This window comes from Cebus imitator, unplaced genomic scaffold (assembly GCF_001604975.1).
Source record: "Cebus imitator isolate Cc_AM_T3 unplaced genomic scaffold, Cebus_imitator-1.0 Scaffold1, whole genome shotgun sequence".
NCBI classification, from domain to species: domain Eukaryota; kingdom Metazoa; phylum Chordata; class Mammalia; order Primates; family Cebidae; genus Cebus; species Cebus imitator.
Genome location: NW_016107316.1, coordinates 10551912 through 10568246, shown reverse-complemented (window position 1 = coordinate 10568246; position 16335 = coordinate 10551912). Strand labels below are relative to the sequence as shown.

Genomic DNA, 16335 nt, shown 5'->3' with positions numbered 1-16335 from the left:
TAATGCTTCCAGGCATTCTTCATTTCATGGAGGCCGCTGCCACTTAGAAGAAGCGCATGGGTTTCTGATTTTTAGGGTGATAGGATGTAAGTACCCCTAGGTATCTTTTCCAGAGATAATGGTCTTATCTGTGTGTAGATGGGTTGAGGTTATAATATCTTTTTCAAAACTGAGGACAACTGGTACAGCTATGGATTGTAATGGGAAGGTGGCTCTGGGGTTGACTAGATCCCATTCTGCCAACTGCATGACAGGCAGACTGTCTCATCCTAGGTCCCAGAAGGAAGTAAATGGCGAGTGCAATCTTCCTGGTTTCCTTGTGATAAAGACACCATTCATTATGCTCTCTGCTTTGTTTATTCTCATCGAGATTTTTCATAAATAGAAACAAACTTGTGGATTATACAGTTATGAATATGTAAAACATACTTGTTGGGGCACTCCAGTTGTCTCATGTCACAGTTTTATCCTAAAACTCCTTAATTAAATTCTAGGCCAAATAAATCCCAAGGGCATAAGACCACACATGGTACTTTAAACTGTATTTTAGGAGATGATGGATTATGTCCTCACAGTAGCAGGTTCTTAAAGACATTTCCACTCAGTGTTGTTTGTTTAGACATCTATAGACAGGAACCCCATTCTGCAACTAGAGCACAGAGGGCCTCCTTCTGCCCAGGTTTTTGGAAGTAGATAGACAAGTGGCCCTGGTCCTGCTATAGAAGACACACATGACATCTCCCCAAGAAGTCCATGGGGTTGCTTGCCAAAGGGAAGTGAACACCAGCAGGGACTGCAAGGGCAGCAGAAATTCTGTTATAAGGAAGCAGGCTCACTAGGAAAACACATGCAGATCTTGCTGAGTTTATTTACAGAGCCGAGTGGTTCACATGTACCAGAACTACTCCTCACCCAACGTTGGCAGACATGGCTCTCTAGGGTTTTACATCCTCCAGAGTTAGCATAGGCTTTGGTGCTCTTTGTCCTTTTCCCCAGCCAGTAGCCACCATCTGTTAATAATAACTTCACTGTTCCTTCCACGTAAGGCTTTTTTTCTCTACTATGATGCCACTACTCCTGTATCTCATGTTAACATTCCTTCAGTCATGCATTCTTCATCATAATGGACTTTCAGACATTTTTCTCCAGAAAGCAGTTTTGATAATAATCTGTGGGCATAATCATGCATATTTTGATTGCTAATGAGAAGGCAAAGAATATTATGTCATCAAGGTGAGTGAAGATGATGGGAGATGAAAAACGGAACTCTATATCAGCCGATTTTAATGGACCACATTTGTTTTTGGAGTTAAGTTCCCAGTGCAAGAAGTTACCAGGGAAATATATGACTAGAGTTGGAAATGAGTTCTTCGTATACCACTTCACATCATGGCCTTTCCTGCTAATTTATCCTGCTTTTTTCAACTGCTAATCAAAGCCATTAGAGATAGACAACTGCTAGCTCCATCCTTATCCAAAGCAGGTTTTCATAATACCTGATTACAAATATACGCTGTACTTGCTATAATCCTGGGATTGCTGCATTCCCAGAAATAGGGGAAAGAAGCTTACAGCGTCCACCCAATTTACTAAGAACGAGTCTACTTTTGGAGGGTTAGAACGATGTGGATTGGACCAAAAGATATGATTCATAAATGTCATAAAAGCCATGTAAATCTGAAAGATGGTACTTTCACAGGTGCCCTAAATAGTCCCTGCTCAGCAAACCTAGTTGATAATGAGTATCTTTTGTCAACAGAGGAGGCCTCCTGGAACTAATTCGTGAACATAGTTCACAGTGACTCAGGTGCTTTCAACTGCAGGATGTGAAAGATTTTTCACTATAGATTGAACTTTTAGAAATAACATTTGCCAATGTTGTTTTTATAAGATGATGGATTATTTTAGTTAGCAAGTATTTAATGAACACCTACACTAGATGGATCAGTAACACAAACATGAAAACAGACTTAGCTTTGGGGATAAGGCCCACCCAGATTCAAATGGCTTCTAGGGAGCAAAATTGATAATTTGTTTTAAAGTTAATCCAACACAAAAATATCTTTCTGAACAAAATTTCTGTAAATAAGAAAAAATATAAACCCAGAATTATAGAAATGGAAACACAATTATAGGTTCTACAAAAATAGTTTTTTTTATAAAGATAATAGAAGAAAATTAAAAAAAAAAACCATACTGGCATATTGGAATGGTATTGCTAATTTTTCTCATTTTATATTCTCAGATAGGGAAGGGACTTTTTTGAAGTAACAGAGTAAACAACTGGGTGAAATTCCAACTTTTAAAGTCCAAGTCTAGGGTGTTGCTCCTTTCTCTCCTAATCTTCACTACTTTCCTATTGCCTTTCTGAGCTACCTGTAACAGTTTGGAGTTTTTTGTACTGAGGCACTGAAGAGGCCAGGAGAAAGTATACAGAAGTCATCATTTGGTTACATGTGAGCAACCAGACTTTTTATTCCCTCAATTGAAAACGCAGGCTGCTTCTTGGTTGGGTGACATAGCAAGTGAGAAATTCTATATGACTAAATGTTCTGGTCACCTCTATAGAAGGTTATATTTCCACATGTACTTTTCCACAGAAGCCACTGTATAGCTGTAGTGTGATTCTTCCCTTCACCCCAGGTGGCTGTGTCTCTCCCACACATTGTAAGGAACAGGACAGTCCCTCTGATGTGCTGGTACCTGGCCACCATGCAGATCATGTGGGGAGAGAGGCAGGCTGCTTCAGGGAATCCTGCCATAGAGGCTGAGTGGGAGAGAACGGGAGCTCAGATGTGAAGAACAAGGACAAGGGAGCAAGGTAGAGCAGTGCAAGTGTTTTCAGAGTCAAAGTAGGAAACTGTGAGAAGCTCATCTTAGAAGCCCTCTTCTCTGAGCTATCCCAGTAATGTGATTTTATTATACTATTGGACCCTAAGATAAAATTCTTCTACCAAAAAGAGGAAGATTGACTATTTTCCCCATCATTAATTTTGGTAAGTGTTTTTGAGTCTTATTCATATAATAAAAACTAGATGGAAAAACAGCTGACAAATGTGTGTGTGTGTGTGTGTGTGTGTGTGTATGTGTGTGTGTGGGTGTGCATGTGTGTGTGTGGGTGTGCATGTATGATATATATCACACATCTGATATATATGTGATATATATTATACGTATGTATCATACATATCATCATATATGCTTGTTGGTTCTGCTCAGCTTTCTGTTCCCACATGAGTATAGAATTTATGTTGAGTTTTGCAAAAGACAAATCTCCCCACTCAAAGCTTTTTGCTCATTCTGGGATTCAACAGTATCGTAAACTACCAATGTGAGGCAAGTTTGGACAAACGGGCAAATGAAGAGTGCTGATAGAGACAGACCCTTGGGAGACTTTGCTATTGATGATTCCTGGATTGAAAGTCCCATCAAGGAGCTCTTGCAGTGGCTGGCTTCAAACACCTCTGGTAGCTCCCACAATGACTTGCACATCTCTACTCTGACCCTGGGCTCAGCACTGAGGCCTGAAAATACTTGCATTTTATTTTCTGTAAGAACAGAGATAATCAATCCTGTTTTCATTCACGTTTCTTCCTATTTTATCCCTTGCCAGGACCCCCTGAGGCAGATCTCAGGTAATTCTGGCAGTTGCAGGCTACCTCAGAATATGGCTGTTTTTTGTTTGCTGTCTGGGTCCGGTCCAGGCCAGCTTTATGGGGGACCTTTAATGTTCTCATCCTGGGCTATCACGGACTTCACAAAGAAGGAATATCTGGTGTTCTAACAAAGTTATTCAGGAACAGAAAGAACAGCATTGGTATTCACTTGTCAGATATATATTTATTAAAATAGGGCTAAGAGTTGGAAATAGAAAGAAATAGATAATCCCTGCTGGGGAAAGGCCCACATTGTTGTGGGAAAGCAGACATGGAAACAGGCAATCACAAAGTGGTGTGCTGCTAGTAGACAGGTATGCATGCAGTATAATAGCAGCATAGAGAACGAAATTATCTCCCGTGTGAGAAGGAGTCATAAAATAGGTGAGAACTGAGTTTAGCTATAAGGAATAATCTAGGGTTCACCAATGTAGGAAAGGGTAAAAAAATAAACAGACAAAAGACACAGCATATGTAATACTGCAGAATATGTATTATGCTTAATCTCATGTGGGATAAGGTGTAGTTTATATTTGCCTCTGAAACCATTGCAATTTTCCCTTCACCTGTTGGATTTGTTGTTTGTTTTGAGAAATAAACAGATAAATAAGGAGGAAAGAATTAAGGGCAGAGTTGGTTAGAGAGATAAATAAGAATAAAAGTAAATATACTACACCCTTGCTTACATTATTACCACACTAGGAGAAAGATGAGAAAAATCTCCTTCAAAGTCGCTGATTCATTTGTGTAAACTCCTAGGAACACCTAGCAACTTCCTATTATTGAAATTGTGAAACTGAGCCTGGAATGGGACATTCTATCTCCACCTTAGTCATTGATCCCCTTGAGTCAGAACAGTGCTTCATGGAACCCAGGAGATTGCCTAGTGCAGGATTCATTCTTTCTGTTTCCTCCAAAGTGCCAGCAAAGCACCTTCAAGTGGAGTCAGCTGATCTGAGCAGCATTTGAGCTTGCAGTGCTCCCATGAGTTACAAGTACCTGAATTATAGGCAAGATGTACACACAGAGATAGACACCACTGACTCCATGAGGCCCCCAACGGAAGAAGACTTCTTGGTCCGTGAAGGTATGGTAATACACCTGGATCCTTCAGCAATGGTCTACAAAAGAACTTTCCCTGAAGAATAGGCTCCTGAAGGCAACATTATTTATGGAAAGCGAAGCAGTACAATGAAGGACTTGGCCTCTTCCTTTATCCTGGGCTCTGAGTAACTCCCTTGGGAAGGCTGTCCATTCATGGCGGTCAGAGGTTATGTCCAAGTGTTGTTTGAGGGGAGCAGCAAAGAGCTAACTGCAGGTGTGGGCATGCCCCCTCCTCCATTCTAGACCTTCTGGAGAAGGCTGTGCTTCCTGAGAAAGGCCTAATGAAAAGGATCAAGCTCACACAGAGGCCCTGCTGTGCAGGAAGATTGCTTCCAAGAAGCGATTCATTTTTAGTTTAACAACTGTGCATTTGGTCCCCACACAATTTATCTTCATGCAAAATCACATACCTGTGTGCCAGATGTGCACAGCTGTATATGAGCAACTGCTGATCTATCTGTATCACATGCCAAGTGCCTGTTTCTTTAAATTAGGGTGGGTTGGGATTCGGGCCGTGTGAAAATTTCATTTTGAAACCAGAAACCAAGCAAGCCCTGACTATACAGGGGGCAGTGGGTTGGGGGTTGTGTTGAGCATAGCATCATGATGAACCAAAGTGGAGTTAGTCTTTTCCAGGACCCCCCAGAAACTCTCCCTTTCATGACCCCTAAAATTCAGCTGCATTCTAGGTCTGGAGAGGTTAAGCTATCTGGAGACTTAGTTCTGCCAAAGAGTGCGGCCCTTGTAAATGCCTGTGGTGAAACTGCAAAACCTCTGCCCAGCCCTCAGGAGCTCTTGAAGCAAAATAGAATTTGACATTTTTAGATGGTGTTTCAGTTTTTACCGTCTGGATTCAGAAGAAGCAATACCACAATACACAAAATGAAGGCTACTACCCCAACAGCAGGGCATTGCAATCTACCCAAGAGCAGGAAACTGAAGTGATGAGGGGACCGTTCCTCTGGAAACGCTCATCTTTGCGTGCACTAAGGGATCCACAGCAGAACTTGTGGACATTTTGCCTCTGGCCTTGCCATTTGTCCTTTTGTGGCCAAAGAAAGTCAATAGGAAAAGGAGACTTACCCATCATTTTGTCAGTTTACGACTTATTTTTGAGTATCCGCTAATGCTAGGTGTCCAGGTAGATATCAACAGGAGGTTCAGGAGAATAGTGCTTGACCCAGAATAAATATTCAATATATGCTAATTGCTGATAAGATGATTGCAGAGGTACTTTTTTTTTTTCTCCAATTTTTGAGGACCTAACAGATGCCAGGTACTATGCATAAAGTCCCCTCTTACAGGCAATATGACCCCTATACTGCCAGTAGGAAAACTGGGGCTCAGAGAGGTTAAAAAACTTACTAAAAAAGTCACATATCTCCTACAGTATGGTGGAGTTAGACTTAAGATTCGGCTGTGTTTAACTTCAAATTCTGTCTTTGTTCCATCATGCTGCTGTTGTTTCTTCTCTAGCTGTTCTCAGATCCTCAAGGGGAGGCTTCTCTCTCTGGGAGTGTATTGCCTTTGCTCCTTCTGGCCCAGGAATCTGCCCCTTTAACAGGTACCTGGATGAAAGACCCCAGAGCAACCTCCCCACAGTTACACTTCCCAGTTCCTTTCTAGTTCTCACATGGGCAGGCACTGATAAATCAGCTTACAGTACACAGGCTCAGTTTGAATTTCAACAAAATTTTCTAAAAACAGTAACCAGATGCAATTCAAATCACATTGTGTCCACATAAGGAATCCATTCCAAGAAAAGTCAGAGGATGCGTCTCAGTCAGATGAGTGGCTTCTAATCTTCCCTGGGCTTGTTTTAGAACTCCAAGAAAAAATAATATCCAGATTAATTTAAGAGTTCAGTCTTTAAATTTGGTTTCAGGAAAATTGCATATATAATTCAGTCTTATAAGGCTGACCCCAAGATCAAAGATTACTCAGGGGTAGTAGCTCCTAGACACCTGCAAGACTCAAAACAATTTCCTCTTTTCAGTTTAAAGAACTGTTTTAGACTTTGTTTTCTCACAAGCTACTTTGAAGAAATAGGCCACCATCCTGGGAGTAAAACAGAGTTCTTCAGGAATTACATCATCTATTTTTCAACAAATATTAATTTAATTTTGTTTAGTTTAACAAGAGTGCATGATCACAGATTTGATAACCAAATGGATGCCTTGACATAAACTTCGGTCCTAGTTTAGCTCTCTTCCAGGGAGAAAAACAAAGTCTCTCAAAGGTAATTGGTATATCAGTCTTCCAAAATGGAAAAAAAATAAAAAAAGAAAGGGTAGGCTTTCAATTTTCTTAAACATAAAACTCAAAATCCACATATAATACTAAACAAATGGTTTAAGGCATTTTATGTCATAAATGTGCTGCCATTATTTAGTTATGAATTTTTAGGTTCAGGAATTATGCTAAAACCCAAGGGTCATTATGGAATGTCTGTATATTTGATTTCCAAAGCTCCAGATAGGTTTTAATGTGTTCAATATTATACCACTGTACTCCCCAAACAATTTCTGTATCCTCAGAGACATGTCCTAATAGCAGGCCTCTGTGTCTTCTGCTTAGTGAAAAGTGTGAATAATAGCTCCAAAAAGAATATATATGTAATATATAGGTTTTTTTTTTTTTTTACTTTAACATATGTTCCCACATAGCCAAATAATTCAACTCAATACAGTTAACAACTTAGAAAAGGATTCACTGAATTTTCCAGGTCTCTTCATGACCAGAGTTGCTTTGTAAGGAGACCTAAATGTGAAATAATCAACATGTTAAAGTAATCTAGATGTTTATGATTTGATAACTCTTTGGTGCATTGTTTAACAACATGTTTTCAATTTACTTTCCTTCAAATAGCTCCAAATAACCCTGTGATTTTGGATGATTGATTATGGGAATGCTGCTTTTACTGTACATCCAAGGTAATTTTAAAATTACATCTTCTTTTCATTGTTAAGGGGTAAAATCATTTGCAGGTCTTGACATGATTTATCAGAGATAGAGGGACAAAGGGTCAGTCCTGGTCTTACTCTATTAGGACACTATTATATGATCCCAGAAGGAAAGCATGCAGCTCTGTGGAAACTGGGTTCTAGTTCCAACATGTCAATAATCGGTTCTGTGGCCCTAGAAAAGTCGTCAACTTCCCAGGTATCGCTTTCCTTCCATATGAAAACCAACAAAACAATTAGAATCAAAACTTCTTCCCTAGAGAATCTGATTCATTATGAGTGGAGATGGGCCCAGAAATCTGTATTTTCTGCTTAAGAACCTTACGTTTATAATCAGACCAGTTTGGAAAATACTAGATTAAATAGCTTCTAAGTCCAAGTCTGAAATTATGCAATGCTAGAACCAAGATTTCCTGTTCTACTGACATTTTTTCTTTCGATATACTTTTCGATTTTTAAAAATTATTTATCTATCTTAGTGACAATCTTACTTCACAGTGACTGATGCCTGTTTCTCTCAGACACTGTGCTCACACTTGTATGTAAATAAGCCTACTAAAAACTTCACATTGGCAGTATATTAATTATAATTATTAATCATAGATGCTGTAACAGACAAACTCCCTAATCTCAGGGGCTTAACAAAGTAAAGATGTATTTCCTGTATGTGTAAAATCCTCCTTCACCTTGTAACTATGCCGTCCGAAATACATGTTCTTTATGGGAAGAGAAGGATGGGGAGACTCTGAATGACACCTATCTTAACACTTCTGTTCACAGTTCCTTGGTTAAAATATCACATGACCTGATCTAATTGAAAGTCAGGGAAATGTAAAGGAGCATATACACATCTGGTGAGCAAAATCATCCACAGCAGAGAAGCTAGATTTCACAGTTTAAGAAACTGCAGCTCAGGAAGGCCAATTAAGAGTAGGGTGGGACCACACTTGATGAAGAATGTCACCCTGGCATTTCATGCAAAGAAAGAAGGCAGAGTTTCCAAGAAGAGAATGTATGTTTTTACTTAGAAAGAAGATGTTTTTTCCCAAATATATAACTAGAGAAGTGATACTGTGAAAGTTGCCCTTGCTACGGTGTCTCTTTGCATGCTAAAATCAAAAGACATCTTTGTCCTTCAAGCAGGCAGATATTCCTAAAGGGGGTCATGGGGTCTAACGAGATTGACTTTGCTGTGATCTACAGTGAAAGTGACCCACTCATGACAATGAAATAGGGATCTCCAGTTGTCAAAAAAAATCCTTTTCACCTTAGCTTTTTCAAAATGTTCTCAGTACAGATCATTTCTTCACAACTGAACCTGTGAAATAACAGTTTTGCCCATTCAGAGTGTACCTGTCATAAACAGAGACTGTTTTCTTTCTGTCAATTTTTTGATGCTGAAAAACCTCTCAATAATTCAACAATGAATTTTAAGGGTGTGGATGGAGCCCAAAATCTGTAGCCACAGAATTCGGGATGATAGGTCTTGTGTTGGAGGAGCCTCTAGTCTGCAGCAAAACAAAACAAAATCACAACAAAGACACGGGGTGGTGCCATCCTCAGTGTACATCTGAATTAATAAGGCCTGGGGAAGGGAACAGGTACTTCTGCTGGCTTGAGGAGTCAGGACGGGCAGGGGAGAGAGAGAGAGAGAGAGAGGACAATGATTGATATAGGTCTGCATGGATGACATGTCATCAGTCAGATATACGGAGTGAGGTGGGAGTTGTGATGCATTCCAGGGGAAGGGAGAACTTGAACAGGAATGTTTAGGTGGCAGAGAGTTTTAGCATTTGGGAGAATGCAGTGGGAAGGTGATGGCTAGAAATATGGCTGGAGCTAAATATTAAAAAATCTAAATATCATCCAAAGGGGTTTGGTCTTTACCCTCTGTGCATTGGAGGTATCTGAGGTTTTTTTGTTTTTGCTTTGTTTCGTTTTGTTTTGAGATGGAGTTTTTGCTTTTGTTGCCTAGGCTGAAGTACAATGGTGCCATCTCAGTTCACTGCAACTTCCATCTCCCAGGTTGAAGCAATTCTCCTGCCTCAGCCTCCCAAGTAGCTGGGATTACAGATGTGCACCACCATGCCCAGCTAATTTTTGTATTTTTAGTAGAGATAGGGTTTCACCACGTTAGTCAGGCTGGTCTCGAACTCTTGACAAGTGATCCACCCACCTCAGCCTCCCAAAATGCTGGGATTACAGGTGTGAGTCAGCACTCCCGGCATCTGAGGTTTTTAACAAGGGGTTAAAATATGTGCCGTGGAAAGATCGTTTTGGTGTCCTGGAGAGACAGAATGTTGCACTTGCACAGCATCTTTAGATGAATCTAAACAATAGTGTAGAGCTGACAGAGAGTTAACTACACCCCAATATCTACCTTATTCTACTTACATATAATAATACATATTTAAGCCAGACATTCATCAGAAAGAAGATGAATTCCTCAGGTTTCCTTACAGTTGGTATGGCCATGAAACTAAGTTCCAGCCAATGAGACTTCAGCCTAAAGGCTGTGGCTGTTCCTGGATGTTTTTCTTGAAAGACCTCTGACACACACGGAGACATCACTTGTCTTCTTGCTGCTACTTAGAATGAAAATGAGAGGCCTACCCATTTGGGCCATTTTTTTGACAAGGCCAAGTTGAATGGAAAAGGTCAATTGATTTCTTGTTCATTTGAATTGCTTTCCCACTTTTGTTAAAAGTCAGTTGGGCATATATGTGGGAGTCTATTTTGGGGTGCTATATTCTGTTCCTTTGATCTATGTGTCTATCTCCCTGCCAAGAACACATTGTGTTAAACACTGTGATTATATAGTCAGTATCAGGTAGAGTAATTCCTCTCAATGTAGTATTTTATCACAAAACTTATGATCCATTTGAAGAAAAACACTTTACTTCATAACCTAAAGTGCACATACATGTGTATGCACATATACATGAAAAATGTTTCATGAAAAACTTACATTTATTATTTGTGATATATGCTTTTTTCTAACCTATTTTATTATATTCTATTTTTTATTGAATATGAGTTTATTGTAATTATTAACTTTTGTGTTTATTTTTAAAAATTTATTTATTTTACTTTAGGTGCATACTATATCTGGCATTTCTCCCCATATTATCCCTCCCTACCCTCCCCTCCCTCCCCACCCCTGCTGTCTCTCCCCTACCCACCCCCAACTGCCCCCAGTGTGTGATGCTCCTCTCCCTGAGTTCATGTGTTCTCGTTGTTCAACACCCACCTATGAGTGAGAACATACAGTGTTTGGCTTTCTGTTCTTGTGTCAGTTTGCTGAGAATGATGGTTTCCAGATTCATCCAAGTCCCAACAAAGGATACTAACTCATCATTTTTTATGACTGCATAGTATTCCATGGTGTATATGTACCACATTTTGTTTGTTCAGTCTATCATTGAAGGGCATTTGGGTTGGTTGCAGGTCTTTGTTATTGTACACAGGGCTGCAATGAACATACGAGTGCATGTGTCTTTATAGTAGAATGATTTATAGTTCTTTGGGTATATACCCAGTAATGGGATTGCTGGGTCAAATGGAATTTCTTTTTCTAGATCCTTGAGAAATTGCCACACTGTCTTCCACAATGGTTGAACTAATTTACACTCCCACCAACTGTGTAAGAGTGTGTTCCTATTTTTCCACATCCTCTCCAGCATTCTATTTTTTTCATTAAAAATACTGGTCATTACAACACCATTGGATAAAATGATTTCATAATTATCCAATGGATCTCTCGATCCACAGTTTAAGAAATACTCCACTAGAGGCCAGGCGTGGTGGCCCATGCCTGTCATCCTAGCACTTCGGAAGGCTGAGGTGGGCGAATCACAAGGTCAAGAGATGGAGGCCATCCTGGCCAGCGTGGTGAAACCCCATCTCTACTAAAAATACAAAAATTAGCTGGGTGTGGGGGCATGTGCCTGTAGTCCCAGCTACTTGTGAGGCTGAGGGAGGAGAATCTCTTGAACCTGGGAAGCAGAGGTTGCAGTGAGCCAAGATTGTGCCACTGCACTCCAGCCAGGGTGAGAGAGTGAGACTCTGTCTTCAAAAAAAAAAAAAGAAAAGAAAAGAAAAGAAAGAAAGAAACTCCACTAGAAGGAGAGGATAGTACATATTTACCATAAATCCACCATATCTCCTGCAGATGGAACTACAGTAGAAGCCTCATTGGAGGTGGAAGAAACAATGATGTTCCACTGCACATCAGGTTTCTTTCTGCCTGGCAGGAGGGCTTGTAGGGAACATGACACCCATTTTTGAGGATGTTCTCACCAGGAAAAAAATCTCCAGTCTCTAAATATGGGATTGGTTTTCTCTGAAAAATTAAAAAAAAAAACGTAAGAAATTTAAAAACTTCTTTTTCATGCTAATCAGCAGACCAATTTTTCTTTACATATTGTCTTTCATCCTTATATTATACTGCTCTAAGAGTTATGTTATAATTTCAATTTTCCATATTATAAAAATATAGACTCATAGAAGTTTAGGGACAGCTTTAAGAAGACTGAGAAATTTTGCTCAGATTTGCATTTCTGATAGGCAGCACAGGTCAGACTCAAATATGTGCCATGACCCTGAATCTCATGAATGAAACTAAATGAGAACTTCCATGTGGTCAAAGGTCAGGAGACTGTAAAGAAGGGAGATAGACTCTTTCAGAGGGTTTGCAAGATTGTTCTGAAGATGGCGTTATAACTGCCTATGTGGACCATGAAGCTTCTTTTGGGTCTCCGAGAAAGCCCTCATGGAGTGGAGCCACCGCACAAGCCCAGGACAGCTACAGCTGTTCTTCTACATGAGCAGAAAGAAAACTTTTATCAGGTTTAAACCGCTGTTGTTTTGGGTTTATGTTATTCACAGTTAAATCTAATCCTAACTGATACAACCGCTATCCTGCAAAAACGGTGGCAAAAAAATATATATATATATATCAGATATCCATCACATAAATCCACTTTTATAAGGAAATGCAGTCAAATTATTACTGCCAATAAAAAGGTGTTTTGCAACATGACCCAGGAATTTTGAAGTGCTATTTGTTCCCTGTTTCTCCTCGTCTCACAGTTCTCCCGGCCTCAGTGGATGAGTATATGACAGCACACTTTCCCTGGTGTCAGGAGATGAAGGTCCGGGGAACAAAAAACCTCAAAGAACAACGCCCGGGCCAGCAGTACACTTTCTCCAACTTTACAGTCACATGCAAGGTGAAAAGCACTCTTGTTTTCTCTTTTCCTAAGTTTTCTAAAAGAAGACAGAAAAGGGACAATGAAAGATAAGTGGAATTGAAGAAAAATGAAATATAAACAAACTACACTCTTCACCAAACAGAAAAGTTCAATTAAGCAAAGACAGAGAGAAGAGACACGTAGGATGCTAATTTGAACCATAGCCCCATGTCTAATGCTTTTAGCCAAGGAAAAAAGAGAAAAGCAAAAAGAAATCTGAGTCAGAGGGAAGATGTCATGGTGAGTTTCAATTCGATGAATTCCTTATTAATTCTAAAGAACACGAGGCAACATGGATTTAATTATGCAAGTCAACCCACCCACATTCCTCCGCTGCCTTTCACACACATGGGCTTCTGAGGATGATGAAAGGTGGGTGGGGATAAAGGGAAAAGGAGGCAGAGCACAGGATGCCTAGGGCCACTGAGAAGACAGCTCTATCCCAGAAAGCTGAGGCTGTGGTTTTACCCCTTCTAAACATGAGCGCCGCTTTGCCCAGCTCCAGTTGCTGCAATAGCTCCTGACCATGGCCCAGCTAATTCATTCACCTTGGCTTCCAGGAGACTTCCATGCTGTTCTATTTACAGGGAGGGGAGTTTCTTAAACCTCTGAGAAATGGAGAGAAGGAGGATAGATAGGAGCTTAAGAAAAATCTCTCAGCTGCTTTTAATTTTCTATGGAAACACAATGCAATCTCACCAAGATTTCCACTAAGAGCAAGTCTCCATTAAAACTCCAAAGAGTTTAAATGTATTAGAAATTTGAAACACTTTTCAGATTTTCCTCAAGTTTCCTTGGGACTTTTAACCTATACTATCATCAATATCCCAATCTCTGCACCAGCAAAATCGTGAAAAATGTCCCATAACCATGACCCCATTGTTTCTTCCTGCTTTTTCTTTTCACTTTCAGACAATACCCCTAAGGGTCCTAGTTGAGAGAGGCCCACTGACCATTCTGTACTTTAGCTAACCATCTCTGGATAGTTTTAGACTTTTTAACTGAGGACATCGCACTTGGATAGAAAGTCATGATGGAACTACGAAGTCACAGGGCATCAGCATGAGGGTTCAGTTGCAAATAACAAAACAAACACCCACTCTAGCTGTATCAAGCAAAAGGAATGTGATGTAGGGAACTGTGTACTTAGAAAACCTTTGACAGGCTTTAGGCTGACTTCTATGAAAGACTCTCAGAATAGCACCACTAAACTGGTCTGTCAAAGTAGCTACTTCATCTCAACCAAGTTTTGAAGGGTGATTTTCTAAAAATTTTCAATGATTCATTTTTTAATACTAAAGTTATTCTGAGATAATTTTAGATTTTCATGCAAGTATTTAAGAAATAATGCAGAAATCCCAGGCACTTTTTTTTGTTTCCCCAAATGGCAATGTCTTGCAAAACCATAATACAATATCACAACCAGGATATTAACATTGGTACAATCTACTTGTCTAATTCAAACTTCCCTGGTTTAAGTTTTGTGTGTGTGTGTGTGTGTGTGTGTGTGTGTGTGTGTGTGTGTGTGTATGTGTGTGTGTGTCTGTGTGTCTGTGTGTTTAGTTCTTTGCAATTTTATCACTTGTTTAGACTTGCGTATCTGTTACCACAGTCAAGACATAGAACAGGCACCCTGTTGGGCTCCAAAGCCAGGGATGACTATAAAGAATGGTAATGGGCTATCTTGGGTGGTTCATAAGATAGCTCCAAAGATGATTTCTACTGGGATTCTGGAAGACTTTTTGCTGTAGCAACTTTTTTATGATAATTATGTAGCCTCGTTTAGTAGCAACTTAGACTCAACTTCTGCCACTGTTTTGGTGTCTGTATGTTTAAAATAAAGCTAATATTTAGTTATTTCTCTTGGCTTTAAATCATTTCTGGACTACTAATTATTGGCCCTTGTGCTTGGGTGCCAAGGACTGTGGTAGTGGAGACAGAGTTCCTGCTCCAAAGGGCTTATGGTAGGAAGAATCATTATTGTAGAACCCACTTTCTTTTTATTTTAACCTCCATGAAGGCATCAAATTTTGCTCATCTTGGCTCCTGCCTGCTCCCTTGCTCCAGCCTCCCCAAAGTCTCGGTCCCATTGAGTTTTCTGGTCCCATTACTTCTCCAGCAGCTTTTTCACTCCCATCCACCTTTATGGAGCTTTGGAGTTCATTTTATTTCTCATAAAGAAATAACATATTCCAGCCCAGTCAATCTTATTTTCCACCCCTCTCCAGGAGTCATGTATGAAAACTACAAACTTTGCTCAGAGTGTCCATTCCATGCCCTAAGAGTACACAATAGTGATAGTGCTGAGCACTGGAACAGAGAAGATGCTGCAAAATACCAACTGCAATTACTACGCCTGCCATAGCAAAACTTCTCTCCCCCAGTTACATCTTTCTTCAACAGTAAGCTCAAAACTGCATTATCTAAGAATCTTTCTTTTATTTATTCCACCTAATTTATCTTAGGCAATTCATCTCGGACAATCACTATTTTATAAAGTTCCCTTCTAACTCTTATATTCCTCATGTTATTGTCTTGCTCAAAACCTGTTGATTAAGTTCTCACAGCTGAAAAGACTCTATTTCATTACTGTGGCACTCAAGGCCCTCTTCAGTCTGTCTTCAACTATTATTTGTAGGCTCATCTCAATAATTTTTCTGCAAACATCCTATGCCCCTTTATTACAAAAGCACCTGCCATTTCCTATAATATGCCATGAAATTTTGCATTATGGCTTTGTGCATTTTGATCCCTAAGGCTGAAAGTACTGTCACATTTTTTTGGCCAATCAAAGACTTCTCAAATGGCTCCTATTTATGAGGTCTTTCCTGATTTATCTTTCCCTTCTTGATCCCTGTTGGGAACCTGTAATCAACTGTGCTTTGACACATGCCGTAAATCAGTTGTAATGTAGTCAGTCAGTATTTGATGCTTTCACTGAATGGGGCTTGAGTTTAAAATGGGGCTTGAGGACGATTCATGTTTCTATCTCTAGAATCTTACACAGATATGGAGGGGCACAGTGGCAATGAACAGGAAATATTCTCCGTGTAAACGACAGAGATTCTGGAACATACTGCATGCTACTAGAATTTTTATTAAGATTTAGGTATCTGGAATAAATGGTTTGAGGTGTGAGGATTGAAGATTGGGACCCTAGATCACAGTGTACACTCTTGAAATAAAAGAAGGTAAAATGTGCTTTAGTGTTTGAGGAAGTCCTAGAAATTAGTGAACTCATTTTAAACTGGAAGATAATTAAGGTTCAGAGGCCCTTTTTTGAAACACTGGGATTTCAGAGAAAAAAACATGCTTGAGATGAAATACAACTATTCCACTTGGCTATCCTTGAAGTAGATT

General features: G+C 39.8%; 1 long non-coding RNA gene across 1 annotated transcript in view; it reads left to right on the top strand.

Annotated features, from left to right (window-relative positions):
- The window catches only part of LOC108302609, a 60118-nt gene that overhangs the window by 14202 nt on the left and 29581 nt on the right, over positions 1 to 16335 (top strand). Inside the window, exon 2 of the long non-coding RNA XR_005199712.1 lies at positions 7629 to 7693. This is a non-coding gene — a long non-coding RNA (uncharacterized LOC108302609). The remainder of the gene's footprint in view (positions 1 to 7628; positions 7694 to 16335) is intronic.